Consider the following 10,863-nt stretch of genomic DNA (forward strand, 5'->3'; position numbering starts at 1 on the left):
GGGAAAATTTTGCAGGTATAACTATTTTTTCTTCATTGAGCGGTATACCATTCACTTTTGAATCAGATTTCTGGGAGTAGATATAAGTCATACAAATAATTGTGAAATTCCGTAAATTAACGCACAATTTCTGCTTCGAGTATCCTACATTGGAGCAGTCAAAACATTCCAAATGATTTATGAGGTAATCACAAACACAACGCTCGTACGCAGCATCGTCTGATCTTTCTTCTTAAAAGTTCGCAAATATTCTGAAGCCTCTTCGTCAAAATAAAATAATTGTGTTAAATCACAATTACAATTCCACGAATGAATTATCTATAATATATCATATATAGACCAGTTTTAATATATACTTTCATTCAAATTGAATTTATGCCAGCAGACTATTACGTAGGTTTTACTTAATATTTTACCAGTTAAATGATCCAGTGATTGTTACCGTCCACGTGAAAATCAAAGAAATCTCTCGGGGCACTGCCCGATAAAAACAGTAGGCCAATCGGAGGCCAACAGGAACTCTGCGAACAACTGACCTGCGGCTGACAACAGCTATAGGCCGATCTTTGTCCCCTGTACTGAGCTAAGTGCATTCACAGAAAAGTGCATTCACAGAAAATCGAACAAATTGTGAAAGTTTCATGTCTCCTTCAACATATGTCATCGTTCACGCAATCGTGGTTTTTATCTGTCCAGTGTACAAAGTTACACATAATTCTGTTTAAATCTGAACATGAATTCGTTAAATTATGCACTAAAATTAAATAATGCTCATTATACATTATAGAACAATCGAGAAAGTGGACAGTTAAAAAACAATAAACAACATTTAGCGGACAAAAACCAGACTGCAACGTTCCGTTTAGCCACAAAAAAGATGTGGCATATCCTGTCCGAAAAATGGAGAGTGGTGCAAGAGGAAGGATCTTTAACAAAAATAACCTTTCTGGCAGGTAAGATGTGCAGGTAGGAGGTGGAATGATTTGTACAAGTGTTTTTTCTGAACTTTTTGATATTAAGGGTTTAAATCGCACCAGTTCCTTTATTCGTTCACAAGCACAGCTGCCTAAAAGATGCTGAGGTACCGCCGTCAGGCTGCGGCCAGTGCTTTGAGGTTTATTCCATATTTTTTTAAACTATAACTCACGTCCTAAATAAGATACAAGTCTCAAATTTGAAATTTTATTCCAGCTATTTTTCTCCATATCACGTACGGTAAAATAAAATTTGCAAACTTTGTCTGTCAACTGTTATTAGGCCGGGGAAAATTTTGCACCCCGTTATTTGTGAAGCGAGGGACTTTTCTACATTTTCTCGATGTGCATATATAGGTTTAACTATTTCTTCTTCATTGAGCGGTACGTCATTCATTTTTTAATCAGATTTCGGGAAGTAAATACAAGTCATTATACAAAAAAAAAATTGTGAAATTCCGTAGATTAACGCAGAATTTCGGCTTGCAGTATCCTATACTGGAGTAGTCAAGCATCCACAATGGTTTATGAGGTAACCACAAACCTCATAAATTATTCGTCCGTGGCTGTCAAGAGCCCCATCAGCCTCTCTCCCTCCTCCCCGGACCGTGAGTGGCCATCGGTCGGCCAGAGCAAGCAGGCGCCGGCCGCCCGCTGGCTACTCACCGGCCGCCTGAAAGCCGCGCCTTGCCTAAAGAACAATATATCCCTGAAGTCTGGGGCGTGTCAACCACAAATATGTCGTGGAAGTGGTTACTGGAACAACCAACACGCAAGCTCAGATTTTACAGCGATCTGCTGGTCTCAGGAAACTCAGACTTCGCACGGCGATACCCCAGACTCTTAAGTCGTTACCATTAAGCGCGTTTTTTTAAACATTGTATCTATGCACGTGTACAATGAGAGAGTGAATACCCGGGCAAACCCACTCCCCTCCCCCCAAAGGCTCGTCCCTGAAATGTGTTGGGGACGCAGGAACCAAAGTACGACTTCCACGTTGACGTGAACGATGCCGTTGGCTCAACATTTATTATGTTCATGAAGAATGAATAGATCNATAAACTATTTTCAAACGAAAAGTTTATTTGCTAAGAGGCGAATATTAAATGATATATTTAAACGAAACCGTGTGATCTTTCAAACCTTCGCACACCTTATCGCACAAACGCTGCCAAGTTGAACTTGGTCACCTCACAGGTTTCATGTCGGCAATTATGCTTTAGTGACAAAAACAACTCTTTTGCTTATGTAAAACATCTGAAAAATAGTTTAATTGCAGATACAATCGTTTTCTAAAGTAAAACTTTAATTGTAGTGATCACTAGTTGCGAATAGAAAACCAATCATTTTACGGTCGTGTAGGTAATTAAAATTTTGAACGTATCAGTATTTTTGAACCTAACGCTATCATGTGACGGCTAGGGTGGCTGATGGGCGTTGAAGGGAGTCCTAGTGTTTTTCTTACGCGCAGTTCTCTCATGTGGTGACACGTGCACCTTAGGATGTGCGAATGTGATGCGTTTTCGCAATTGGTTAAATTTTGGCCATGAACTAACTTCAAATGTTCCCTACTTGAGAGTTGAGTGCATGTTTCCTAATTATTTCGTAAAATTTATTATCTACTTATGTCATTATTGTTTGTGCGCTCATCGTTTGTCTCGTATTAGGAGGCTAAGTTGACGCGCATTAGCTCGATCGTGATCATTATTACCTTAACCTTACCTGTGTGAAGACCTCCTGCTCAAGCCGAATTACTAATCGTGTTAAATCTTGCTGTTCTTTCACTTAATTTGAGTTTGTGTGAGTGTGTTTTCATTTTGTTTTGTTCCATTTCAATGCATGTTAGCACTTCTGTGTTCGCTCGTTTAAGATCTTACTGTGCTGGCTTCACAACAGTGGTTGGAACCCGTATAGGGTTGTTGGCTCCTAGGAGCATCGATGTTTAGCCTAATTTTGTCACTTGCCTTACTGCTTGTGAATTAACTTGCATGATTAACATGCATGCACTTAGCTATTTAAGTACGAGCGAACATTCCTTAAACTGTTTTCACAATTTTAACTTAAACTGTTTTTTTTTTAACTTAAACTGTTTCTCACAGAGTTCTCTACATGAGAACTCTTGTCTAGGATTCCTCAACGGATACAAATAGGTAAGTTATATTGATTATCTTGCAAGGTTATTATTGTTCTGATTTTATTCGAGAATCATAATGAAATCCATTACGTTATACCTTGAATTAGTTATTTATAGGTTTAAACTGTTTATCCGTCTTATTCAGACGGATAAACAGTTTATAGTCAAATAATATTTTTATATATATTCACTTAAACTAAGGCTTCTAAATCTATGGAAGCGAGCGGAACCGTGACCGGCTAGGCAGACTACAACACCGCAAGTGTAGACTAAGACGCGACTGGCAGAAGTCGGCTACGCTGCTGTACGTGGTCACGTCATATGTACATGGGTTGCATCGTTTTACACACTAAATACATTTCAGTTTTAATTTCATACATAGCAATGAATTACATCAATTCCCCAATGCAGAACAAAAGTCATATTAGATAGGAAGTGACAGATTAAATTGGCTAGCAAGGAAGAGAGTACGCGGTTACTATTCATTGTTATTTATTTATATTTATTTATATTGATAATAAACTTAAACTCTTGCCCACTGTACCCATTTGCTGCACTGAATGTGTCGAATGGATCCACGATCGTTGACTGTTCGCAGGGGGAACTGTTTAAAAAGAAAAGATCCTCAAATTCTGAGGTTTCTCCTAGCATCAGCAGCATTTAGCTATAAATTTGGTTCATGGATGACACATGAAAATTACATTAAAAAAATTTGCCATAAGTGTTCAGGGTTTTTTTATGACAATTATTTACAATAAATCAAAACTATTGACATAAATCATGACATTATCGCTTGAAATTTGCCTAATTTATTTACATTTGGATTAATGATTCTATTAGACATAATCTCGCATTTTGAAGTGCAGTAGGCGATTGATTATCGTGATTCTCGAGACCAAATCTTAAAAGAGACATTCAATTAAAACTGACAGTTAACCCGCGAGAGATCAGATACGTGTATCGTGTTCGGCAATTCTGTTGTAATACCATTTCGCACTCTTATGTAAAACATGCATGGTTAACTATTACATTTTTTAATACGTGATATGATTCATTGTGTGTCTTTCTGTGGAGTATTGATTTCGAATCAAACTGATCTTGGAAAGTTTAGGCCCAGAAATGAAAATAGTTTAATTTAGGTTACAATCGTTTTCTAATTCAATGTTTTTGAGTTGGGTTTTCAGTACTTTTGCATGGATTATATATTGTGCGATTGGTTTGGCAGATAGTATAAAATGTTCTGTAAACCTAATACGAAATTGAGCTTGTATCTGACTGAGTCGGGAATCAGCGAGAAAATGACCGCGTTTGAAGTCTTATTCGATTCGCTCGTTTGTTGTAGTACACGCATCAGGATGTACGAGTGCAATTAAAATTGATTACATGTCCAATAAATTCAATCGTTCACTGTTTGAATACAGACCGGAATGGAGAATTGCTGGGAACGATTTTTTTACTCGCAAGATCGGAAAACGAAAAAACTTTCCAAACGCCTTTGTAAACTGTAACGTAGTTCAAAGCATTTCCGAATTAAAAAAATATATATTTTACACGGGTGTATTGTAAAAGATAATTCCATGTAGAACCATATGATCCTTGAAACCTTCACTTACCGTATAGTAAGACGCAACCAATCGGTAAGATACGCGACCAATCTGAACTTGGTAAGCTTACAGGTTTTTATATCGGCAATTCTATTTAATGGAAAATCGCTCACTAATTTAACAATATTAAACTATCAAGTGCCAGTTATCAATACAACTGCAATTAATGCTTTAAACATGTAATTATTAGTTATGTGTCTGATTTGCGTAGTCATGATGCAGAATTTAGCTGACGGTCATGAAGTTAGGAAAACGGGTAGTGAAAATAGTTTAGTTAGGGATGTAATCGTTTTGTGATGCGAGGACTCGAGTTGCAGTGTTCAGTAGTTACGTTTTTATAATTGAAAAATCAATTACGAGAATGGATAATAGAATGAGAAAGAAAATTAATATTTTGGACCCGGTGCATTCAATCTGAAAGCTAGGGTAGAATCATGGTCTAATTCAGTTGTGTTGTTTTTACGTGTTACTATCTTTACGGTCTGTTCTCGGGGTTTGCATCATAGTATGCGAGAATGCGGTTACGTGCTTTCAATATTGTTTAATTAGTGAATTTATTAGTATAATTATTAGTGAACAATTGTCTGGATACCGACAAAAGGTTGAAGACAACCCACGCAACTATCAACAAGTAAGATGAGCTTGTTGCGTTCTAATTTAGAGCTCATCTATGACCTGCTGTACGAATCATCTCTATGTATTAAAAACGTGGTAAAGATCATTAATCTTTTCAAGATATTCCATGGTACACCAAATTGCTTCATGCGGGACGATGGCCGGGACAACAACGGCGCTGTCAGGACGAGCTCCCCCCGCTGCCCCCGAGCTGAATATTATTCAGGGGAGTGGCTGACGCTGGGCAGCAACTCTGGGTTACATAATATTGACCCCCATAAAATGAGCTACAATTTCAGTTCCGCCCCAAATGTTGATGACACACGAGTTACAAAACTGTATTGATTTTAGGGTTCTCCTACTTTTTACTGCTTGTTTTATGCACAATTTCACATTGTGGTGTGAGTTTTAACTCTATATTATTTTCAAAGAAATTCAGTTAAAATTCGAAAAGTCCAATTCATTCCCGTTGCCTTCATCCATTCATCTTCAGTAGCAGAACAAACGGCCAGCTCGCCCCCCTCCTCCCTTACACCAGCAGACTATCATCTGACCTCGCACTTTGCATGCCTGACCTCGCGCCGGGCACACCTGTGCCCCAAGCGTTTGTACGGGACGTCTGACGGTCCGGCTGAGCTCATCAAGCGTAGCGCACTTTGCATGCCTGACCTCGCGCCGCGCACACCTGTGCCCCAAGCGTTTGTACGGGACGCCTGACGGTCCGGCTGAGCTCATCAAGCGTAGCGCACTTTGCATGCCTGACCTCGCGCCGCGCACACCTGTGCCCCAAGCGTCTGTACGGGACGCCTGACGGTCCGGCTGAGCTCATCAAGCGTAGACGGTTGATCTCACCCCGAGGTAAGATCAACCCTTGATCAAGGCCTCCTTACCTGGAGGCCTTGATCTCACCTCGACGGTGCAAGTTACCTGAGGTGCGGCATATAGAGTTGGCCTTCCATTTCTGAGCTTTCTGCCATTATAATTTGGGGATTCCTATGAAGCTTAGCCGGAAATATTGAGTTAATGCATATTGCTTCGCCGCAAATAAATCATTTCATAACCAGAATATACCTGCTCCTTCATTCATACTTGAAAGCTCTAAGCATTGATTTCTCTTGATACTCGGAATTTCTTTAATTTTTTACATGTGGCATTGGAAGGGCGAGGAGACCGTGGGCGGTCGGTTGAGCTCCGGATAATAATTTTTTACATGTGGCATTGGAAGGGCGAGGAGACCGTGGGCGGTCGGTTAAGCTCCGGATACTTGACCTTTTGTTCTCGTAATTAGTCTCTCTTGACTTACGATTTTTCTCTCAAATGAGCTCTATTAACCTTTCCTCTACGAACTCTACGAAGCCTACGAACTCTTTAGCAAACTGCAGTCGTATTCATTTATCGCATCATACTTGAATGTTTTCCAGTTTTTGACAGTGAACATGATGCGGTGTTGTGAAGCAGATGAAGAGTTGTTATTGCTTGAGGCTCAAACTCAGTTCCTTTCACTCGCAATTAAAATTTGTTCGCAACGACGAGTGAGAAGAAAATAAAGTCTTATGGGAGCAGACATTAGGGAATCAGTGTACCTTAACTGCGAGGCCCGTAGGATGGGTGTACCTTAACTGCAAGGCCCGTTGGATAATTTCACCATAGTAGAAATGCTTAAGTAACTTTAAATAACATCAACGTAGTAGAGTGGTCGGTTCAGATTTAAAAGGTCTCCCTAATAGTTGAGAGGTAATATTTTGGTGTAACTGCCATTGAACAATGACTCCCAAACTATCAGTGTTCAAATAACACTTAGAAGAACTTTAGAGCCGCTGTGTGCCGCCAGGTAAATATTTATGCACCTCATTAGTTCATGGAAAAAATATTTATCATGAGTCATGTATTAAATGATATCTTTAAATAAAGCCATGTGATCTTTGAAACCTTCACATACCTTAATAATTATCGCGCAGACGCGACCCAATTAGAAGAGGAGCAACCACAGCCTCTATACTGACGGATTACTGACCTCCGTTGCTTACATTAGTTTTATCTACATGACCTTGGCCACAGACAGTATCGGCTAGTTCACACTTCATAAGAGAGTTGTATGATCAAATAAATATAGAAGTGGATGCGTAGCTCTGATACACATCTTGTACATGTTCTGACAACGTTTGGTTCTGCTGCGCCGACTACTCCCTGTTCAGTTAACATTAAAAAATTATAAGAACCAGGTGTCAGACAGGACATATTCAGCCCGGTTCCAAATGGTACCAAGCTGTAATTTTTCACATACAACGAAAAATAAAAATTTGAACATATTTTTTTATTACCGTCATGAGTGATAATATAGTCACATGAAACCAAAAAATATCAGAAAATAAATCTCAGAAATCTTGGATTAATCGGTGCACAGTATCTGAAAATTACTTTGGTCTTCTCAAGCATCGCTTTCATTTGACTCAAATAGTTCTCTGGAAAAAATCTACGTGAAATTTCTAAAATATCCTGGACGACACAAGCGGGATTCTGTTCGATTGCTGCGGCAGATCGATACGTGCCAACGATTGCCGCCAGTGACAAAGAAGTAAATCTGCCTTTGCATTGTCTTAACACCCAAAATATCCATATTTCGTAATATAGTGCACGCAGTAATAGAAGATCGTTGTCTCTTTGTCCAGAATCAACTCGAAGTGCCTCAGTAATATCACATATACTCCGTTGAGTGCTGGGAGGGTTTCCAGCGTTACCAGCAGTTCCTGGGGAGACTATGTCAACTTTGCCTGTTATATTCATCAGTATGGGATAAAATGCTGCTGATGCTAGGACAAACCTCAAGATTTGAGGATCTTTTCTTTTTAAACAGTTCCCCCTACAGCATTAGTCAACGATCGTTGATCCATTCGACACATTCAGTGCAGCAAATGGGTACAGTGGGCAAGAGTTTAAGTTTATTATCCGTGTTGCAAATAACAATGAATAGTAAGAACGTTCTCTTCCTCGTTAGCCATTTTAAATGTCACTTTCCATCTAATATGACGTTTGTTATGCATTGGGGAATTGATGTAATTTATTGCTATACATTCATTTTTAAATTGCTATGTATTGGGTTGATTAATTTTCTTTATACTTTTACGTTATCAATTACCTTAACTGTGACCTCCAGCAGTAGTGTGTTAATTGTCATTGTATCGGGAGATCTTGGGGAAAGGGAAAGGGGAAAATTTCACCTGTTAAAAAGAGCCATATAATTAGAACAGGTTCAAAAAGAAGTTAAGTTTAAACAATTTATTGGTATTCTATCCTTCGCTTGACCATCACTCGCACATCATGCGCCAAGTGACTCTTTGCTGTCCAGTTTAGCATGAAGAATAATATGTTAGGAAGTATTTTTAAATATTATTTATACTTATTCGCAGAAAATTCACATAAACAAGTTACAAACAGCATTAAATACAAACTGATGCACTCACACATAAGGTTGGCTGCATTAGAAACGCCTTGTTGTCAGTTGTCGGTTAAAAGCCATTGTCGACATTGGGCTCATGGCCTCACTAGGTACACTTTGGGGCATTAACGATGTGAGGAAATGTGAAGGTAATTTGGCTAGATTTATTTCTCCAAATAAATCTAGTATTTTTTTCGTTGAGGCATTGCCGGTAGGAAAATTCATGTATTCAGGTAAACCCCAGAAAATGTGAAAATACACGGTAGGAGTTTTAAGAACTCTCGTGTGGTCAATATGCCTCGAGACGGAAATTATCGCTCTGTTTATGACGTTCAATATTATGTAACCCAGAGTTGCTGCCCAGCGTCAGCCACTCCCCTGAATAATATTCAGCTCGGGGGCAGCGGGGGGAGCTCGTCCTGACAGCGCCGTTGTTGTCCCGGCCATCGTCCCGCATGAAGCAATTTGGTGTACCATGGAATATCTTGAAAAGATTAATGATCTTTACCACGTTTTTAATACATAGAGATGATTCGTACAGCAGGTCATAGATGAGCTCTAAATTAGAACGCAACAAGCTCATCTTACTTGTTGATAGTTGCGTGGGTTGTCTTCAACCTTTTCTCGGTATCCACACAATTGCTCACTAATAATTTTATAAATTGCACGCAAAATCTAGTTAATTTTTAATTTAAAATAATGTTGTAGCTAGCCGCGCCTCATGCGTCTCTAATTTTTGTACCGCGATTTTTCTTGTCATTTTTCTTGCGGTCATTCAAACAGTTATTTCTTATATTTATGGTGTTAAATTTGTACCCATTTTTCGATTAATGTTTTTTTTTGTATTTCGATCTTTACTAGTATTTTCATTTAGAGAAAAAGTCTGTTCATCCTGATCATCCGAAGCACGTCACTTTCATTCAGTTAGTCGTGAAGCACTTTGCGCTTCACTGTTGGTGAATTTTTTATGAATAGTAGTTATATTGTGACTTTATGAATAGTAGTTATATTGTGACGTATAAATTTGTGCGTGATATTTGTGAATATTGTGAGATCTAAATTTGTGCTGTGAAATTTGTGAATATTGTGAGATCTAAATTCGTGCTGTGAAATTTGTGAATATTGTGAGATCTAAATTTGTGCTGTGAAATTTGTGAATATTGTGAGATCTAAATTTGTGCTGAGATATTTGTGAATATTGTGAGATCTAAATTTGTGCTGTGAAATTTGTGAATATTGTGAGATCTAAATTTGTGCTGTGATATTTGTGAATTGCAATCGTTTTGTTTGGAATAATTGAAGTTAAGTATTATAGCCATATCTTGTTAAGTTTATTCATTATTATTGTTGTTTACAGAATCGTATTTGTGGCGTCGTTCATACGCCCGTCTCTCTGTCTCTGTTCATACAAAGAATAAGTAGCCAACGCAATCTGATGTTGAACCTGTTAGGCCATACGTTATTCATCCTTGTGACCTGGTACTTACTACGCGGTACTCCTATACGAACTATGTAAGTCTAAGTAACCTATAGTAACTAAAAATATTTTAACTTATTGTTTTCTCCATAATTGTGTTCATTGTAAAAGCGTGTTAACGTTGTTTCTGGTTCTTGTGTATAAATGTTTTGTATTAGTGTTTCATAGGTAATTTCCATAGTTGTGCTGTATTAGTGTCTCATAGGTAATTTGTTTTCAGCTTACACGTTTACGAGTAAAGTGGAGAACCCCGTCCATCTTCTTTACTCCATACGAGTTAACTGCCCGAAAGAGCGTACGACATGAACGGCTCGCTCGGAACAGTATTAGTCCACCGCGAACAATACATTCGGTATACGAGCCATCCGTTGGGTTTATTCCGAGTTCACTTTACGTTCACTTTACGTTCACTTTACGTTCACTTTACGCTTTTTTGGGTTCACTCTAGTTCACTTTAGGTTTATCTTGTATGTATTCTGTTTTCTCATTGGTGCCTTCCTGTCAATAAAGTGCAAAAATCTCAAGCTCACTTCCCTGCATGGTTAAAGTTCGGTTGTCTGGCTGGCGCTGAAGTATATAAGAGCTTTCGGACGTCACCGTCGCGCTTACAATGTAATGGAATT

The 10,863-nt window shown here is 38.7% G+C and overlaps 1 long non-coding RNA gene across 1 annotated transcript; it reads left to right on the forward strand.

Moving 5' to 3' along the window:
- Positions 1-10,138: 10,138 nt before the first annotated feature.
- On the forward strand, positions 10,139-10,495 carry LOC125178894. The gene is made up of 2 exons (XR_007157060.1): positions 10,139-10,275; positions 10,461-10,495. It is a non-coding gene; the product is annotated as an uncharacterized LOC125178894 (long non-coding RNA).
- Positions 10,496-10,863: the final 368 nt, after the last annotated feature.

This window comes from Hyalella azteca, unplaced genomic scaffold (genome assembly GCF_000764305.2).
Source record: "Hyalella azteca isolate HAZT.00-mixed unplaced genomic scaffold, Hazt_2.0.2 contig1727, whole genome shotgun sequence".
Classification (NCBI taxonomy): Eukaryota; Metazoa; Arthropoda; class Malacostraca; order Amphipoda; family Hyalellidae; genus Hyalella; species Hyalella azteca.